Raw genomic sequence first — 22,081 nt, 5'->3', positions numbered from 1 at the left:
GGAGATCGACAACAAAATCCTCATGTCATTGCCAACTCGGGGCGCGGCCACCACTGATGCTCGTTTAATGTGAGTGGGTCAGAGACTGTCTGAGGATTACCGATTCAGTCTTTGAGCAGTCCCAGACATCCCGATATTTTCAAACATGCTCTTGTAGTGTGAGATGTGCAATGACAAGTTTTGAGAATGGTGATCAGCAATAGCAAGAGCTCACTAGAGAAGAAGCCAGTGAGATGATGACACACGGTTTCACAGTGCACACAGCAAATGTAGACTCTCGAGCAGGAGCTATGACTACTACAAGTATACATTGTACTTGCCTTTAACTAAAGCCAACTTGTCAAATTGTTACAGCCCTGAAGTTCACAAGCAATGTTATTCAATTTAAAATGGTGGCTATATATTTCAACTGTATGGCAAGAGTGAATGTCTGACTGAAAACGTTTTATGAAGCTGCTTTGAGCCACAGCTCGTTCTAGCTATGTTAACAATCTAAACACATCATTGTTTTTGCAAGACAGCATGGTGGTATCGAGAATCCTCACGACCAAGTGAAGAATTTCGTAGTGTGACACCCCGTCTGTGGCAGATTGTTTGGTGTGCGCACCACTACATTGGCAAGACAAAAAATTTACAGGAAATGGTTGTTTAATTTGAGAGTCTCAGCTATGTTAGGATTTAGAAAGAAATGTAGTATGCACAGCATAACTGATTAGATTTGTTTAGATAAATGAATGTTATTTATCTTTGTGTAGCATAAGATTGATCAATTAATCCACGTACTTGCAAAAACACAAACATATATATCATTTTTTTCTAACATTTTTTTTATCTACCTGCAGTAGAACATGCTGGTAGATATCATAATGATATTGGTTATGGTCAAAATTTGCCTAACTAACCTAACTTCTTGAAAACTGAGTCGTTTTATATTTTTGTAAATCAGGTCTAAAAAGTTGCAGTTTCAGCTCTGTATTAGCATAAAATGGTCACTTCATAAAGAGTACATTTACCTTGTTGTTTTCTATACCTCCTGCTGGCTGGCTGAGGCTCACTTCACTTTACAGAGTGTAAGGGCCAGGGTCTGGGGCCCGGGCATAGATCCATGATGACTTTGGATTCGCAATGTGATTGGTCAATAATCTAACATCCAGGGTGTAAAAATGTACACAAATCATGTTGTGTCAACACGGTAATTGTGTTTAAAGTAACACAATGTGTTGTCCCTAATTAGACACACAGATGTGTTAAAAAATATATATATATTTTCTAAGAGTGCAGTCCTGGAACTTCAACATTTACTGTATTATGACTGACTATAGGGTTAGGAAAGTTTGGGATATTTAGGCTATTTCACACAGCCACAAGTCACAATTAATCAATCACATGTATTTGATAAAGCCCTCTTTACATCAGCAGTTGCCACAAACAGTAATCCGGCCTACACCCCAAAGGGCAGGAAAAGCAGTAGCGAGAGCGCAATGGCCATGAAACACTCCCTAGAAGAAAAAAACCTATGGAGGAACACGACAGTCACCAGTCTCTGAGAAGCAGGGCTAAAATAGTTCCTATTTCACTAGTAGGCAACACTGCCCAAAGTACAAGGAAAAACATGTTTGCTACTGGTTATATGCCTGTGGTGATAACATTTCGGCAGAGTGCACTAGGTAAGGGTTGGCCCATTATTGTGTAAAGTCTCTCTTTCATTTCCACCCTATTCTCTGTAGTCTGCTCCATGTCACAGCTACAAGCTGTCATTCATTCAGAACATTTGAGAGCCCATAAAATAATAAATCGCAATCTGAGAGTCAAAAGTTAATATGAGATTCTTCATTTTGTAAAATTCCAATGAAAAGCTCAAAGCCTCAGATATTCCAGGCAAAGCTTGAACAGCTTAAAAGACAGAAATGAAAGGGGGGAAATAAAGCCTGCATGAAACGTTTGTGCTCTAGTTGTAGTCTGTGAAGTTTGACTGCAGCTCAGAAGTTCTGTCAGCCCAAGGTTGTTTAGACCTCATTAAAGTCTAATCACTGAGGTACACAAATTATGATTCATAAAAATGGGTGTGCGTGTGCTTGTACGTGTGTATACGTGTGTGTATGCGCTTGTGTGTTGTGTGTGACAGAGAGAGGGAGTGTAAGTCATAAGAATGTGTGGAAAGGTCATACTGTTAAGATGCAAATGTAAAACACATGAGTGCCTCCTCTCTTGTGCACACAATCTCCCTCCCCTCCCTCTCCCTAGTACTGCACCAATAAAGTTATTATAATTGTCATGACAATGAGATGGCAATAAACCTATCAATTTAAACAAATATAATATGTTAGTATTGATAGAGATATATATATATCTCAGCTCTGCTTCACGGCTACACAGTGGGCACTGGGCAGTGTCTTCTCTCTCTCTCTCTCTCTCTCTCACTCTTCTCTCTCTCCATCTCTTTCTCTTCTCTTTCTCCCTCTCTCTCTGACAGTGGGTCTCTCTTCACACCTTGATGCAGAACATGTCATTTTCTCTTCTTGAGGTATTCACATTGCCTATTTTAGACATGCTAATTTGGTCCATTTCTCTGTTCATTGTTGAATGGACCCATAAATATTAATACTTCTCCATTCCCCTGTGACCAAGTGACCAGTCATGTGCTCAGGGTAACGGTGACTAATGTTATAAAGCTGCAGTCAAATGGCCGAGTGGCCTCACGGCCGGAATGTTATTCATATTTTTCATAATGAATACAAAAAAATGTAACTGCCGAAAAAATCATGTGTTTCTATGTCAAACAGTGTTATGTTTCAGTTTTCTGTGATGTATATAAAGTGTAATATTGGATGCAAACTTAAAATTGAAAACATTTCAACTCTATATCTGACATGGTACAGGTGTCTTCTTTTGTTTCAAAGTAGATTTGTTTAAAACTACCAGGAAACACTGTGTGACTCTGATTTAGTCCACTGCAGTAATTCATTAATTGGAGGAATAATGCCACCACTCACCTCTCGGAAGGGCAGACAAGTTGAGGTGATGACATCGCTGTCACTCCCAATTACTCATGTATAGCAGCTAATATAGCAGCTAATATAGCAGCTTGACTGCACGGATCAGCATTGGAACATTGTGTCCACTGTCCTGAAATGACATGTTCAGTATAATTGTTTTTATGTAATCGACATTTACATGTTGAGGGAATTGCTTAAATTTTTGAATAACAGAAAAATTACAGGTTGAGGGTTTGCGGTGCAGGACTGACTCTAACCTTTTGTCATTTCAGTACATAGATCTTAAATGAGACCCAAATCAGCCACAATCCTGTCCTGGCAGACACACAAAGCAAAAGCTCCTGGGAGCAATCACATTGTGTGATTTAATGTTAACAAATCACATTTTCTGCGAAAAGTGAAAATAAAATGTGGAGAAGGAAAGAACAGTATACAGAGTCAAAAACACATGCGTGCACAAAAACAAGGGCATGATCAATTATTTATCGCTTTTTCCATTTCAGTCCGTCTGAACAGTGCAACATGGCACGTCATTTTTATTTTTAATCCCAGTCCCCCTCTCCACAGGAGGCCTTTTGCCTCTTGGTAGACCATCATTGTAAATAAGAATAACTTGACCAGTTAAATAAAGGTTATATAAACTCAGCAAAAAAAGAATCGTCCCCTTTTCAGAACCCTGTCTTTCAAAGATAATTTGTAAAAATCCAAATAACTTCACAGATCTTCATTGTAAATGGTTTAAACACTGTTTCCCATGCTTGTTCAATGAACCATAAACAATTAATGAACATGCACCTGTGGAACGGTCGTTAAGACACTAACAGCTTACAGACGGTAGGCAATTAGGGTCACAGTTCTGAAAACTTAGGACACTAAAGAGGCTTTTCTATTGACTCTGAAAAACACCGAAAGAAAGATGCCCAGGGTCCCTGCTCATCTGCGTGAACATGCCTTATGCATGCTGCAAGGAGGCATGAGGACTGCAGATGGGGCCAGGGAAATGAATTGCTATGTCCGTACTGTGAGACGCCTAAGACAGCGCTATAGGGAGACAGGACGGACAGCTGATCGTCCTCGTAGTGGCAGACCACGTGTAACAACACCTGCGGGACAGGTACAGGATGGCAACAACAACTGCCCAAGTTACACCAGGAAGGCACAATCCTTCCATCAGGGCTCAGACTGTCCGTAATAGGCTGAGAGAGGCTGGACTGAGGGCTTGTAGGCCTGTGACAAGGCAGGTCCTCACCAGGCATCACCGGCAACAACATCGCCTATGGGCACAAACCCACCGTCGCTGGACCAGACAGGACTGGCAAAAAGTGCTTTTAGTCTCGGTTTTGTCTCACCAAGGGTGATGGTCAGATTGGCGTTTATCATCGAAGGAATGAGCGTTACACCAAGGACTGTACTCTGGAGCGGGATCGATTTGGAGGTGGAGGGTCCGTCATGGTCTGGGGCGGTGTGTCACAGCATCATCAGACTGAGCTTGTTGTCATTGCAGGCAATCTCAACGCTGTGCGTTACAGGGAAGATATCCTCCTCCCTCATGTGGTACCCTTCCTGCAGGCTCATCCTGACATAACCCTCCAGCATGACAATGCCACCAGCCTTGGAATGTCAGTGTTCTGCAATGGCCAGCGAAGAGCCCGGATCTCAATCCTATTGAGCACGTCTGGGACCTGTTGGATCAGAGGGTGAGGGCTAGGGCCATTCCCTCCAGAAATGTCAGGGAACTTGCAGGTGCTTTGGTGGAAGAGTGGGGTAACATCTCAAAGCAAGAACTGGCAAATCTGGTGCAGTCCATGATGCAGCTGGTGGCTACACCAGATACTGACTGTTACTTTGATCCCCCTTTGTTCATTGACACATTATTCCATTTTGTCACGTCTGCGGAACTTGTTCAGTTTATGTCTCAGTTGTCGAATCTTGTCATGTTCATACAAATATTTACACGTTAAGTTTGCTGAAAATAAACGATTTTGACAGTGAGAGGACGTTTCTTTTTTTGCTGAGTTTAAATATAAGATAAAATCAGCTGAGGTGTTGCCTAACAGATTCACCACATAAGGTGTTTGCAAATGACATATGTGACCGACCGGCTCAAATCGGGCTTATGTAGCAAAATTTTTAATTGTGTTTTTTTTACATTGCATAAAAGTAGAGACTAAGAGCTAGAAAATGTTATTTCACACACTACAGTTGATGAACAATGGGAAAGTAATTCTGCTTTGAAAGTTGATAAACTTGTAAACTCACTTTTGAGTAAATGGCCTTTGAATGTTTTGGTACTACTACTGCAGAGCTCTTCTTTGTCTACACCCATTCAGCATCGTTCACACCCTCTTAAGCTTTAGCCCCACCCATCTCTTTAAGGGTTGATCTGAGCCTTCTGTACTAACAACAGCAGTTAAGCACCCAAGCTAACTAGCTAGCTACTTCCAGACACAAATGAGAGAACACTTCACTGAACTTTACTCGCCCTAGCAGAGCTGGTTAGGCTGTTATGTTATCCAGAGCGTTGGTGACTGCAACTGTGCTGTCAGATTGTCCTTTTGTAAATTCATACTCGGAGCATTCTGAGCACACACTGGATGCTCTGGCCCGATGAGTAGGATTGATCGAATGTTCTGAACTCACAATGGCAGTCAAGCACCCAAGCTAACTGGCTAACATTGGCTAGCTTGCTAGCTACTTCCAGACACAAATGAGAAAACACCCCACTCTGACCATTTTACTCACCCTAGCAGAGCTGGTTATGCAGTTTTCATGTTATCCAGAGCAGTAGTGACTGTAATTGTGCTGCTGGTAACAATTTAATTAAGTTTTTGCCGACGTTTACTGACACCGGCCACATTCAAAGAGTGTTGAGAGTTTGTAAATTAATCAATTATGCTGCACTCTGGCACACTCAGACGAGAGTAGATGGCCAGACTGACTTTACGAACGCACCCAAAATTGAATTTTGTTAAGACATGTAGCTAGCTATCTAGCAAAACAATGAACCATAATCCCAACTCATGGTGTTACTACCCTGCATGAATCAGCAGGTAGCTAACCAACCAGGTTCAATGTTAGCCTATAACTAGCCAAGCAAATGGCTCTGAGATACAAATAATAAGATCAGACACGTAACTTTAGCTAGTGAGCCAGCCAGCTAACATTAGCTAACAATCAGTCTAATTTGAAATGAAATCCCTTTCTGACAAAATTAGAAACGTGTAACATCTGAAAATGTAGCTAGCTAGACTGTTTTACCCATAAACATCATCGATGGACGTGTCTCCTATCACGGATGCCATGGTTGCCCTTAGTTTGAAGTTGTAATCCGGAGTCAGGTGTTCCACTAAGAGATACCTTTCAAAAAAGATGTGTTAGACAGGATTACCTACACATTTTGACCAGCACAAATAGACAGAAGCATGCTATATGGCAGACCAATCCAAACTCATCTCTTGAAATGTCCAGCCCACTCATTATCTTCTTTGGGCTGCAATCCCGTTAACGGGATGATATGACAACAGCCAGTGAAAGTGCAGGGCGCCAAATTCAAAACAACAGAAATCTCATAATTAAAATTCCTCAGACATACATGTGTTTTATACCATTTTAAAGGTAATATTGTTGTTAATCCCACCAAAGTGTCTGATTTCAAATATGCTTCAGCGAAAGCACCACAAACGAGTATGTTAGGTCACACCAAACCACAATAAGCACAGCCATTTTTCAAGCCAACGATAGGAGTCACAAAAAGCACAAAAAGAGATAAAATTAATCACTAACCTTTGATGATCTTCATCAGATGACACTCATAGGACTTCATGTTACACAATACATGTATGTTTTGTTTGATAACGTTCATATTTATATAAAAAAATCTGAGTTTACATTGGCGCGTTACATTCATTACTTCCAAAAACATCCAGTGATTTTGCATAGCCACATCGATTCAACAGAAATACTCATCATAAATGTAGATGATAATAGACATTATACACATGGAATTATAGATATACCTCTCCTTAATGCAACGCTGTGTCAGATTTTTAAAAAACTTTACAGAAAAAGCAAACCATGCAATAATCTGAGACGGCGCTCAGAACAATAGTCAAATTAGCCGCCATGTTGGAGTCAACAGAAACCAGAAATTACATGATAAATGTTCCCTTACCTTTGATGATCATCAGAATGCACTCCCATGAATCCCAGGTCCACAATAAATGTTTGTTTTGTTTTTGTTTTGTTTTGTTCGATAATGTCCGTTATTTATGTCCAAATACCTCCTTTTGTTAGGCGTTTGGTATACTGGTATACATATCCAAACGCTCGTTCTGGTCGAGCATTACTTCGGACAAAAATTTAAAAAAGTTATATTACCGGTCGAAGAAACATTTCAAACTAAGTACAGAATCAATCATTAGGATGTTTTTATCAAACATCTTCAATAAAGTTCCAACCGGAGAATTCCTTTGTGTCTTGAGGAGGAACAGAACACAATTGGATATCATGTGGAATGCGCGTGACCAGAAAATGGCTGACTGCCAGACACCTGTTCATTCTGTTCTTATTCAGTCCCACAACACATTAGAAGCCTCATTCAAATTTCTATAGACGGTTGACATCTAGTGGAAGCCCTAGGAAGTGCAACTTCATTCATATCTCAAGGGGATTTCAATGGGAACTGTGTTGAAAACCTACCAACCTCAGATTTCTCACTTTCTGTTTGGATTCTCCTCAGGTTTTTGCCTGCCATATGAGTTTTGTTATACTCATAGACATCATTCAAACAGTTTTAGAAACTTCCGAGTGTTTTCTATCCAATACTAATAATAATATGCATATAATAACTGGGACTAATAATAATATGCATTAGTAACTGGGACTGAGGAGCAGGCCATTTACTCTGGGCACCTTTCATCCAAGCTACTCAATACTGCCCCTGCAGCCATAAGAAGTTATCTCAGCCAATCATGGCTGGCTGTCTTTTTCTTACAGATGGCATACAAGTTTGTTATTAAGGCACATGAAGGTTCACATGTTGGAGAAGGCATTTCTGCATTTCTGCCCCCCCAAAAACAATTTTTTAAAATGTATCAGTTTACGCTCAAACGGCTCTACTGTGAAGTAGTGACCCGAGACACACGACTAGTTTCCCGAAACGTGTCACATATATAGCATGTCATCAACACCATGTCACGGAAACAGCTGACACACTCAGACATGTGGGTCGACCCTCCTAATATCGATATGCGTATGTCAGACTACGAACTTCAACTTGACGATATCGACCCTCCTAATATCGATATGCGTATGTCAGACTACGAACTTCAACTTGTGCACAATTTTGAGCTTCACGGTTCGTTTTATTGTTTTTTCCCTTTGAGTTTTCTATTCCAAATAAAAGGATGGAAACATACCACGCTGCATCTAGGTCCACTCCTTATGACGATCGTGACAATGCCACAAATGTCTCAAGTTTTGAGGGAGCGTGCAGTTGACTGCAGGAATGTCCACCAGAGTTGTTGCCAGATAATTTAATGTTAATTTCTCTACCATAAGTCACCCCCAATGTCGTTATAAAGAATTTGGCAGTACGTCCAACCAGCCTCACAACCGCAGACCACGTGTATGGTGTTGTGTGGACGAGCGTTTTGTTGATGTCAACCTTGTGAACAGAGTGCCCCATGGTGGTGGTGGGGTTATGGTAAGGGGAGGCATAAGCTATGGACAACAAACACAATTGCATTTTATCGATGGCAATTTGAATGCACAGAAATACTGTGATGAGATCCTGAGGCCCATTGTGAGGCCTATTTTTTTAAGGTATCTGTGACCAACATGTGAAATCCATAGATTAGGGCCTAATTTATTCATTTAAATTGACTGATTTCCTCATAGGAACTGTAACTCTTTGAAATTGTTGCATGTTGTGTTTATATTTTTGTCCATTATATTTAAATGGTTCTCGCAACACCACATGAATATACACTGGTGTAGTAGCAACAGACAGTGACAGCTCATCTTCTCTACCAAAATAATGCAGCACAATAGCTAGACTTTCATTTACTCATTGCAACCTGCCTTCCCCTTGTCTTGTTTCTCTTATGTTGGGGCCTCTACCTCCAATGGGACCGGTAAGGAGGCTGGTTACAGTGTCGTTCCTGGTTTCCAGGGCTGCTGTTGCTATGTGAACTCCCTAGCGACCAGCTAAACAAATAAACATTGAACACAAAGGATGAAAAGGAACAGATACCTTTGATGCTGAAGAGCATAGAATGTTTTTTAGGGGTTTGTGTTTTTTCCTTCTTGTGACTGCTCTTGTCCTTTTGGAGAGTGGAGAGTAGTAGATTTGATTCCATTTGATTTGATTTGTCACACAATAAAACCTCTTGCCCACAGTGCCTTTGAGAACGTATTCCCAAGGTGGACATTTCAAAGTGAGTAAAAGCAGATATAATCTGCACACAGAAAATTCTCCAATGTTACATCAACACTGACAGAGTTATATTTAATACTGGGTCAGTGACTATATTGGTCCACACTTTTAAGTGTTAAATTAACACTGTGTATAGTGCTGACGCTTTTATACTTCATCAGTGATAGGGAATTAACACTTTCATTGTTATGCAATAACACCTCACATAGTATTTTTAACACTAGGAAGTGTATATAGTTTACACCAGTGGTGTTATGCAATAACTCATACAGTATTTTTAAACATTACACCAAGAGGTCCATATCTCATGACAAGGGCTCTAAGTGCCGGTGTTCTATGTTTATGTTAATTAAAGTTTGAGCAAGTCTTTGTAAATGCTTACATAAGAGCATGTGGCAATAAAGACTTGTAAACACTAGTTTAACCTGTCTAGGATGAGGGTGCCGCTAGCGGCACTCCCCCCCCCACCCCCACTGAAAAACCAGTGCCGCGAAATTCAAAAAATATATATTTTTTAAAATATTTAACTTTCACACATTAAAGTCCAATACAGCTAATGAAAGACACAGATCTTGTGAATCCAGCCAACATGTCCGATTTTTAAAATGTTTTACAGGGAAGACACAATATGTAAAGATGTACATCTATTACCTAAAAACACATTAGCATAATCCACCATCTTTTATTTGTCCACCAACACCAGTAGCTATCACCAATTCGGCTAAACTAAGATATTTATAGCCCCTAACCAAGAAAAAAACTCATCAGATGACAGTCTGATAACATATTTATGGTATGGGATAGGTTTTGTTAGAAAAAAGTGCATATTTCAGGTAGATGGCATAGGTTACAATTGCACCCACCGTCACAAATGGACTAGAATAACTACATAGAGCAACGTGTTTACCTACTTACTAATCATCAAACATTTCGTAAAAATACACAGCATACACTAATCGAAAGACACAGATCCTGTGAATACAGACAATATTTCAGATTTTCTAAGTGTCTTACAGCGAAAACACAATAAATCGTTATATTAGCATAGCACATAGCACATAGCAGCCCAGCATTGATTCTAGCCAAAGTGAGCGATAACGTCAACATCGCCAAAATATATTAATTTTTTCACTAACCTTCTCAGAATTCTTCAGATGACACTCCTGTAACATCATATTACACAATACATATAGAGTTTGATCGAAAATGTTTATATTTAGCCACCAAAATCATGGTTAGACAATGTGAAATGTAGCCCAGCTGGTGAGAAAATGTCCGTGCGCCATATTAGACAGTGATCTACTCTTATACATAAATACTCATAAACGTGACAAAAAAATATAGGGTGGACAGGGATTGATAGACAATTTAATTCTTAATACAATCGCGGAATTACATTTTTTAAATTATCCTTACTTTTCAATACAGTTTGCGCCAAGCGAAGCTACGTCAAAAAACATGGCGTCCTAAGCCACTAACATTTTTCGACAGAAACACGATTTATCATAATAAAAATGTCCTACTTTGAGCTGTTCTTCCATCAGTATCTTGGGCAAAGGATCCTTTCTTGGGTCTAATCGTCTTTTGGTGGAAAGCTGTCCTCTTGCCATGTGGAAATGCCAACTGCGTTCGGGATGAACTGGAAGCGTGCCCAGCAATTCACAGCGTTTCAGAAATAAATGTCCCAAAATCGCACTAAACGGATATAAATTGCTATAAAACGCTTTAAATTAACTACCTTATGATGTTTTTAACTCCCATAACGAGTAGAAACATGACCAGAGTAATATTACTCCCTCCACTAATGCTTGGAACAAGTGCGGGTCGATGTCCTCCAGGCGCATTACGCAGCAAGAAAAGAGTTCCTAGCTACAGGGTTTTTTAATTTGTAGTGCCTGTGAACGCGCAATCGACCCCATTCAAATCGTCATCACGTAAAGGCATCCAGGGGAAGACGTAAGCAGTGTCCGTATACTCATAGCAATAACTGCGGCCTTTTAACTGACTCCAGATCAGGGGCCAAAATTTCTGAAATCTGACTCCATGTCAGGGAAATTGCTGTAGAATGACTTCTGTTCCACTTAGAGACAAAATTTCAACTCCTATAGAAACTATAGACTGTTTTCTATCCAATAATAATAATAATATGCATATTGTACGATCAAGAATTTTGTGGGAAGCCGTTTCAAAAATTACACGATTAGCATAAATAGTGACAACAGCGCCCCCATCCTCAACAGGTTAATGTCTTCATCCCAACATTGAGCATCCTTGTCAAGAGATCACTGTGTTAGTGTTCAACTTGGCCATCAAACTTAGGCCTTAAAACTTCTTCGGGATCGGTGGGTCCGCTGTGAGACGGTTGAGCTAACGTAGGCTAATGCGATTAGCATGAGGTTGTAAGTAATGTTGTGTCTTTGGCATCATTAAAACTGAAGACTTATTTTTATCAAATAATGTAACTGTAATTAACTAGGGAGTCGGGGAACCAAGGAAAATATTTAGATTACAATGTTATAATTTTGCTAATATAACTTGTTTAAATATAATTAAAATATCTGATCAATTAGTCTTCTTATTAATTAATTATTCTTTACCTATTTTCACTTTGGAAAAAATCATGCCCAAATTAAACTGCCTCGTACTCTATTCTAGATCATACAATATGCATATTATTATTACTATTGGATAGAAAACACTCTCAAGTTTCTAAAACTGTTTGAATTATATCTGTGAGTAAAACAGAACTCATTTTGCAGCAAACTTCCATACAGGAAGTGAAAAATCTGAAAACGAGGCTCTGTTCCAGGGCCTGTCTATTCAACTGGCTTATATTTATCGATATGCATGCACTTCATACGCCTTCCACTAGATGTCAACAGGCAGTGGAAGGTGGAATGGGGTGTCTAGCTTGATGTGAGACCGAATGAGAGCTTTTGGAGTGACAGGTCCGCCCTATTGGCAGTATTCAGCTGCGCACTAGGGAACACAAAATTGTCTTCTGAAATGCGTTAGGTATACATGACGAAATGCTCCGTCTCGGACTTTGTTGGATACATATGAGAAAAACATCATAAAGATGGATTTTCAACCGAGTTTGACCAGTTTATTCAACGTTTATTGTGACTTTTGGAATTTGTCGTTCCATGCGCCAAGAGTTGATTGACATGTGCACGCCACAATGCTAGCCAAAGTTGCTAATTCGGCAGAAGAAATGGACATTCTAAAACAAAACAACGATTTATTGTGGAAATAGGACTCCTTGCACTATATTCTGATGGAAGATCATCAAAGGTAAGAGAATATTTATGATGTTATTTCGTATTTTTGTGGAATATGTTCCAACATGGCGAAGAATTGCTGGGCGCTGTCTCAGAATATTGCATGCTGTACTTTGTACTAAAGTTATTTTTTTAAATCTAACACAGCGGTTGCATTAAGAACCAGTATATCTTTCATTTGCTGTACAACATGTATTTTTTTGTAAAGATTATGATGAGTTTTTTGGTTAGATTACGTGACTGTCCAAAATTTCTCCGGACAATTTGGTGCATTATGGCGCAGTATTCACAATGTAAAACCAGGATTTGTAGCTATAAATATGCACATTTTCGAACAAAACATAAATGTATTGTATAACATGATGGTATAAGACTGTCATCTGATTAAGTTGTTCAAAGGTTAGTAATTAATTTTATCTCTATTTGTGGGTTTTGTGAAAGCTACCTTTGCGGTGGAAAAATGGCGTTGTGTTTTTGGATATTGTGGTGAGCTAACATAAATATATGTTGTGTTTTCGCTGTAAAACACTTAAAAAATCGGAAATATTGTCTGGATTCACAAGATGTTTATCTTTCATTTGCTGTACAACAAGTATTTTTCATAAATGTTTTATGATGAGTATTTATGTATTTCACGTTGCTCTCTAATTATTCTGGCTGTTTTGGTGCTATTTGTGATGGTGGCTGCAATGTAAAACTACGATTTATACCTATAAATATGCACATTTCGAACAAAACATAAATGTATTGTATAACATGATGTTATAAGACTGTCATCTGATGAAGTTGTTCAAAGGTTAGTGATTAATTTTATCTCTATTTGTGGGTTTTGTGAAAGCTACCTTTGCGGTGGAAACATGGCGTTGTGTGTTTGGCTATTGTGGTGAGCTAACATAAATATATATTGTGTTTTCGCTGTAAAACATTTAAAAAATCGGAAATGTTGGCTGGATTCACAAGATGTTTATCTTTCATTTGCTGTATTGGACTTGTGATTTCATGAAATTATATTATATGATATCCCTGTGGCGCTAGGCTAGGCTATGCTAGTCAGCTTTTTTGATGAGGATGATCCCGGATCCGGGATGGGGGGTCCGTAAGCAGTTGGTGGCGCATATTGAAACTGGTACCAACAAAATGTGACCTGTTACAGAAGCTGGGTGTATGATGCACATCAATACTTCACAGGAAAGGCATTTGAACGCAAAAAAGGTTTTCATCATAGTGTTTTTTTGTTGTTGCAGAAATGCCTTCTTGAACATGTGAACTTTCATGTGCCTTAATAACAAACGTGTATGTAATCTGGAAATATAAATAAATGTGAAATCACAAAGCTTTTTAGACATGGAGAAAATTCAGAATCTTGCCTAGCCATGATTCCAACAGTCTTGAGTTTTTACACTGCTGCTACTCACTGTTTCCATAGGCACTTTACAAATTACCTCGACTAACATGTACCCCCACACATTGACTCTGTACCGGTACCCCCTGTATATAGCCTCGTTATTATTATGTACATTTCCTGTGTTACTTTTTTTATTTATTAGATTTTTTAAAACTTTAGTTTATTTAGTAAATACTTTATTAACTCTATTTCTTGCATTGAATTGTTGGCTAAGGGCTTGTAAGTAAGCATTTCATGGTAAGGTCTACTACGCCTGTTGTAGTCGGCGCATGTGACAAATAAAATTTGATTTGATTTGAGTACCAGGCCATTAGAGACCTGATGATCGTTAGTGAGTTGGGCACTACTAACGCATGTCCTGAGTGCATAAGAGGAGATTACCGTGACTCAACGGCAGTGGTGGTTCTAGCTTGTATGGCTCCCTGGGCAAACCCCACCTTCAGCCCCCCGCCCCTCCAAAAAGCACCAATCTGCACTAACTGTAATTTTTATTCTGACGTTTGGAAAACACAAATAAATAATCATAACGTTTAAAACTATATAAATATAAAAATATATGCAAAAATAAGACTCATAAATATCAAAAAGAAGTAACAAAGACAAATAGAAACAAATTTGTGATGATTTGGCACACGAGCATCAATGTATTACCCATCCCCCAACACTGTCAACCAAGAGTCAAGACTAAACCAATTCACCTTGGTGGTGTGCAGACTGGTTTTATATTATACTTAACAATTTTTCACAAACCAGAAAAAAATGCAACAATATGGCTGTGAAACTATATATTCACAGTATCATGAATGAATTGTGTTTTATTTGGTAGCATTTCGTAGTGTGACTGATTTTACTAATTGCATTAGTACTGTACAAAGTTAGAAGTGCGCTCTTTGATAGATTCCCCCGCTCCCCCTACCTCGGACTTCCAGTGGGGAGACCTGAGGTCAACCTACCCCTGCCCCCCTCCCCATCTCGTACTTCTGAGTGGGAGACCTTCCCAGGCAGTAGCCTGTCTAGCTCAGAAACTAGATATGGGCGCCCACTCCGACAAGGTTAATTGACCCCCAGTCCCACACGGTGACATGATATCATTGAAGTGACGTGCAAATGAGCGATACAAAACCGATCGCGCAAGGTCCCCATTCAAAATGTTTTTGTGTGGGCGACCCGTGCCGCCACCGGCAAGATGCCGTCCTGGGCGGCTGTCCATTTCGCCCATACCTAAATCCGCAACTGCTCAACGGTCATGTAGAATTTTACTGCTGTCATGACTCATGACTGCCAGAGTGGTGGTAATATGGTCATCACAACAGCCCTAATTATGCCTAATATGGCAATTCATATTATTTTCCAAAATTCATTATTGTTAACTTACATATCAAATCCATTCATGCAAGAAGCCTTGACCTGGTGCGCACATATTGCTCTGTCCTCCGTTTGATTTGAAGGCCTCAATCTGTCTTTTTTCCTTGGAGCTGATTGCTTTTAGAAGGAGAGAAGGAACAACACATGATCAAGAGGAAGTAGCTGCTAGTTTAAAGCAATGAAAGATCACATTTTAACAAATAATGAATGTATAGGCTACATTTGTAAGAATAATACAAGCTTGTAGATGATACATAAATGTATTACTCAAAAAAAAGTGTTTTGAGTGAGTGCACCACAAACATCTTTCCAGATTGTGGATGCATCCTCCTCCCAAAACAGCCTCTTCCAACACCATGGTTAGGGGAAGGGTATCCATCTGCAAAAGTGTAGTTTTGCTTTGATGTCAAGTCAGCTTATATTGTTGCTGTTGTGCTAGCTAACATGCTACTGAACAGTGATACTAGCATATTGGTATTAAAACACAGAAATGTATTCACCTAAAAGGTTAAGTGTTTAGGCAAAGCATTAGTTAGCTAGCTAGCTATCACATTAATTGTGAAAAAATATGATAGCTAACGTTAGCCAGCCAGCTAATCGCTAGCCAGTCAGTGGCGCAGATAGATTGAAAATTGTATCAACAACATGTGACCCGTTACAGAAAGCCGGGTGTATGACGCACATCAATACTTCACAGGAGACGCATTTAAACATAAAAAAAGTTTTCATCAGTCATTTGCTTTGCAGAAATGCCTTCTTGAACATGTGAACTTTCATGTGCCTTGATAACAAACTTGTATGTGATCTGTAAATATAAATAAATGTGAAATCACAAAGCTGTTTAGACATGGAGAAAATACAGAATCTTGCCTAGTCATGATTGGTTGAGACAATGAGAGGGCTGTGGATATTTTACATTTACATTTACATTTTAGTCATTTAGCAGACGCTCTTATCCAGAGCGACTTACAGTAGAGTGCATACATTTTATTACATTTTTTATTATTATTTTTATTTTTTTACATTTCATTACATTTTACATACTGTATTCATACTGGATATTGTGGATATTTGAAAGATCTATTGGATGTACTATACTAATATTTTCATTATGGACTACATTGAAAGTGAAGCTACAGCTTTCAATACCAATGTTATCCTGAATACAGCTGCTGGTATCAACACAGCTCTGCCTTCTGTGGCGAAAGCAGTCTGGACTGGTTGAAGCAGAGTGGGAAGGATTATTTTGAAAGTGTTCCAGTTTGCCATGAATTATCATAATCCATACACCGGTAAGAGTCTACAGTTAAAATGCCATGATAGCTACGTGTACATCAGTGGAGGCTGGTGGAAGGAGCTATAGGAGGACAGGCTCATTTTAATGGCTGGAATGGAATTCATGGAACAGAGTTTCCATATGTTTGGTGTGTTTGAGACCATTCCATTAATTCCATTCCAGCCATTACAATGAGTTTATCCTACTATAGCTCCTCCCACCAGCCTCCTCTGATGTACATACACTATTGTCACAACGGTATCAAAAAGTTATTTTCATTGCTTGTTATTGTTAGCTATATAGCTCGTTAGCTAGACAGGTAGCGTTATAGCTTGCTTCGTCCCGCAATGAGCCATTGTTTACAGATGGCTCATTGCGGGACGAACATTAAGCCAGCTAGCTAAGGTGGCCAGTTGCATTTCTGCTGTTAATGTTGATTGCTGATGTTCTAAGGCATGCATGACATGATGATTATGATAATGATGATTATTATTATTATTATAATTATTATGATGATTATCTTTTTCATGTTTGCCAGTTTGCCATGTTTAACTAGCTAGCTACCAAAAATAGCCACTGTGGTGTGAATGCTGATTGTTTAGCAAGCTAATCAAACCTCATGTTACATTATAGGGACACATGCTAAGTTGGCTAGCTAGCTAGCCATGATGAAATTATAGCTAAATAGCTAGCTATTGGATTATAGATTTTTTTTGCTGTCTAGCTAGTTGAATACCATTTACTTCTAGCCAGCTGGTAATTATGAAGCTAAATATTTGCTAAATCTAACTAGTTATCGTGTGTCTGCATTGCCGTTGTTGGGCTGGAAGGAGGTTAAGTGTGTACAGGGCATTTTAGTACAGCTCTAGCAGCCTACAGGCAATAACAAACCTATTTCTCTGTCATTTCTCTTTCAGCATAAACCTGCTCTCCGCCCCCAGTACAAGGAGATGATCGGTGGTGAACAAGCCACACTTCATGTATTTTGTCTTTGTACTTTGTGCTTATTGCTTGAATTTGGGGGTCAATTAATGTTATTGCTGGTATGCAAGGCTTTATTATCTTGTCTACTTTTGTCTGCTTTCCTCCTTTACAGCTTTAATTGTCTGGAGCCTGGTGTTGCTGTGGCCAAGGAGCTTTCACTCAGATGGAGCCAGGTTTCAGCTGCTGTGCAATGTTGACGTCCTTCGTCCCAGGGATGTGAAAGCCTCCCCCGTACTGGACACAACCTTGAAAACATATATTTTTGAGGCGATCAGGACGTTTGCAATGAAAAGGCCAGGGCATTACATGGCCTGCTCCGAAAGGCAGGACAGAAATATGCTCTCAGGCTAGATTCCTTTGTTCATAACATGATCTGAACCAAAGTTACTCAAATAACCTTGACATACAGTACCAGTCAAAAGTTTGGACACACCTACTCATTCAAGGGTTTTTCTTTATTCTTACTATTTTCTACATTGTAGAATAATAGTGAAGACATCAAAACTATGAAATAACACATATGGAATCACGTAGTAACCAAAAAAGTGTTAAACAAATCAAAATATATTTTCTATTTTAGATTCTTCAAAGTAGACACCATTTGCCTTGATGACAGCTTTACACACTCTTGGCATTCTCTCAGCCAGCTTCATGAGGTAGAAAAAAACATACATTTTCCCTGATTGGTCTTCAATGGTTAATGGTCATGGAACTTGTGTGTTCACCAGAAACGTCTTCTGGTAAACTGTTTGCCACTAGTGGAAATAAATATTGTTGCCACGGGTTTGCCACAGATTCAAATATAATCTTGAGAGAATTGTTTGCCAGAAAAAAACATTTGCAAACTTCTGGCAGCATTTTGTGGCACACTATTAAGTTTGCAGAAAATCTACCACAAACTTGTGGGAAGTTTGCTGCAACAAATTATTTTTTTTAACGGCTATTAAAATTCTCTCTGAGATAAGGCATGTTAAACTCTCATTAAATTCAACTCTGATATAATGCATGTTAAACTCCCATTATGTTTTGATTAGAAGGCACAGGGCCCGGCGCCATGGTGATTGTGTTTTTAATCAGATTTTTCCTCACTGCGGAGCAAAGACGAAATGAGAAGAGGGGAGAAGTAACAAAGCTAAACAAGCTGAGCAAGCAGCAACATACCATTTAACTCCAACAACGGAATAGACTTTCTGTGTCACATTTTTTGACATAACGAAAGTATATGAGAATGGATCCAAAATGGGATTGCTGTGTTATATTGCTATGTGGGTAGTGGACCTTGATGATTTTTTTTATGGATAGGAAATGAATGGAAAGAGTGAATTATATCAATATTATTCATTTTTGCCTAGCAGTGTCCAACTCACAAAGTGACACTGAATATAGTTTTTTTCATATACCAGTGATCTGTTTAAAAACATACTGCAGTAGGAAGCTCCACAACATTACAGAAAAACCTTATTATCCTTTCTATGCCATAACTGGCACCGCACATTAGCCTCATACATGGGTGATGGCGTTGATGCTATAGCAACCATGCCCAACACATGGTTACATCAGAATGGGGTAAAATGCACACTAAAGGTTGTAATACTATGGACTCACTCTAAAATACTTTATATAGTGTTAACAAAAGCATATTATACAATGCCCCTCCACTCCAATGTTAACAGAAAGAATGTTGTGACGTGTTATGTACTGACGTATTGGGAAGTATTTGTCATCAGTGTGGACTAAAAGCATATCACGGGTGTGTCGCAGAGATAATTAGCTGACCTGTACATAGTTCTGTTTTTCATTAGCCAATCACAAGTTTTATGAACACCCTGATATGGAAACAGCTGAAGGACATTTAACACATCATAATCAGAGTGACACTAGATTTGGGCTTGTAGTGCAAAAAGAAAGGGCATCATGAACACCTTCCTAAAATTGAGTTGCACACCCCTTCAGAACAGCCTCAACTCATTGAGGCATGGACTCTACAAGATGTCGAAAGTGTTCCACAGGGATGCTGGCCCATGTTGACTCCAATGATTCCCACAGTTGTGTCAAGTTGGCTGGATGTCCTTTGGGTGGTGAACCATTCTTCATACACACGGATACTTGCTATCTAGCCAATGTTAGTAATGTTAAAGGTTTGTGTGTCTCTGTGAAAAAGATAGCTAGCTAACATTGCCTATCAATACAGGACTAAGATTGAATTGTACTACACCGGCTCAGACGCTCGCCAAATGTGTCAGGGCTTGCAAACTATTACGGACTACAAAAGGGACGCACAGTCACGAGCTGCCCAGTGACACGAGCCTACCAGACGAGCTAAATAAAATCTATGCTCGCTTCAAGACAAGCAACACTGATGCATGCATGAGAGCATCAACTGTGTGAGCACACTCGTTGTAGCCGATGTGAGTAGACCTTTAACTGTTTTTGGATAGGGGGCAGCATTCAGAATTTTGGAAGAAAAGCGTGCCCAAAGTAAACTGCTGCTACTCAGGCCCAGAAGCTAGGATATGCATATAATTGGTAGATTTGGATAGAAAACACTCTAAAGTTTCCAAAACTGTCTGTGAGTATGACAGAACTGAAATGGCAGGCGAAAACCTGAGGAACATCTATCCAGAAGTGCTATTATTTTGAAATGGGTGTTTTTCCATTGAAAGCCTATCTACCATTTAAGGGCTTGTAAGTAAGCATTTCACTGTAAGGTTGTATTCGGCGCAGGTGACAAATACAATTTGATTTGATTTGAACTAGCTGTTGTGTGTCTCTGTGAAAAAGAGTTAGCTAACCATTTATACACAGCCTATTTATTTATAGGCTACTAGCTAGTCATGTGATGACGTGTTGCTTGATAGCTACTTGAATTGAGAGTGCGTGCTCTGTGTAGGGGTCGTGGAGGTGCAGCACTGCAGTGTTTGAAGATTTTCTATGTCCGAGGGGATTGGAGAGCTGGGATAGTTCAAGGTGACTGTGGAGAAGGCCAGTCACGTGGAGCATACTGCTGCACGCACAAAGCCATGGAGCTACTGACAACACTCCCTGTGGTACAGCCATCACTGGTAAGATGGGAGAAAAAGGGGAGGGGGAGGTGAAGAGGGAGAGAGGCGAGGGACACAGGTGGAGTAGGAAGTTTGAGATGGGGAGAGTCTGAGATTTGGACTTTCTAAGTGTGTGTTTACTGTTTCTGTTTCTCTTTCCAAACAGCCTACCAGTCTATGAATCTGGAGACACTGGGGGTGTTTGGGGTGGAGAGGACGGTGGACTCAGTGGAGGACATCCCTGCCACTTGGCAGTGAGGGAGTTTGATTAATCTCACCTTGTCGCCCGTGTAGGTGTGTTTTGCACCGGCTGAAAGTTGATTGTATTCCATTTGAAACCAGGCTGCTCCCAGGACATGAGCCAGGTCCCCCGCTCTGGCCGACGTTGAAGTCGGCTCAAAACAAAAGTGAAGTAGGTTAAGCACATGGAGTAATTGGTAGGTTTCTGTGTTTTCACATACAACAGTGATTGCTTTTGATAAAAACCCTTTATCTGCCATTCCAATGAAAACTTGTTAGAAAATTTGAACATATATTAATGGTAAAGATATGTTGTATATGTTTCTGAACAATGCTGCCTTGTTGATAACCTGACCAAGCGGCGCAGATTACTGTTTCAGAAGGGCGCTCCTCCCTCACCGCTTTTGCCCGTTCACGTCTCAGCGGCTCAGATTAATAGACCTCCCTCAGTTTTGGCACTGACTGACTGACTGACTGACTGACTGATGACTGATGACTGATGACTGATAACTGACTGACTGACTGACTGACAGACAGACACAGACAGACACAGACAGACAGACACAGACAGACAGACAGACACAGACAGACAGACAGACAGACGGGGGCATATAAAGTATTTCCCTAAACCATGAGGTAACGTTATAATCATTAACATATAAATACCTGCTATGCTAATGAGGTAACACTATAAACACTACCCTATATGTAGCCTTGCGAAAGTAATTTGGGGTTGTTTTTTCTGTCACATGCGTAAATCATAAAATAGGATAATGTAAGAGGGAAATCACCGCAAGGTGAAGTCACCGTAAAGTTCTGTCTAAATCACCATCAAGGGAAATAAATCTGTTAGTAAAGTGCATAAAAACAATCTGAGGACAATATGTACCAACAGTAATGGCTCTGCTTTCTATAAATAAATAAAAAAATAAAAAAACACAAAGACCACAATGTTCACAATTAGAATAGACTTCCTAGTATTTCAAATTTCTAAGTACATGATGTCCATAAACAAAATTACATCTTACATGAAAAACAAAAATAAATATTGTCATAA

At 39.6% G+C, this 22,081-nt stretch overlaps 1 long non-coding RNA gene across 1 annotated transcript; it reads left to right on the top strand.

Moving 5' to 3' along the window:
• The first annotated feature begins 16,949 nt into the window (after positions 1 to 16,949).
• On the top strand, positions 16,950 to 21,814 carry LOC129846859 (uncharacterized). Its single transcript, XR_008758295.1, has 4 exons — positions 16,950 to 17,017; positions 17,677 to 17,739; positions 17,856 to 20,805; positions 20,951 to 21,814. It is a non-coding gene; the product is annotated as an uncharacterized LOC129846859 (long non-coding RNA).
• Positions 21,815 to 22,081: the final 267 nt, after the last annotated feature.

Source organism: Salvelinus fontinalis, chromosome 3 (assembly GCF_029448725.1).
Source record: "Salvelinus fontinalis isolate EN_2023a chromosome 3, ASM2944872v1, whole genome shotgun sequence".
NCBI lineage: Eukaryota > Metazoa > Chordata > Actinopteri > Salmoniformes > Salmonidae > Salvelinus > Salvelinus fontinalis.
Note: the sequence above shows the minus strand (reverse complement) of the source record. Positions and strands in the feature narration are given on the sequence as shown.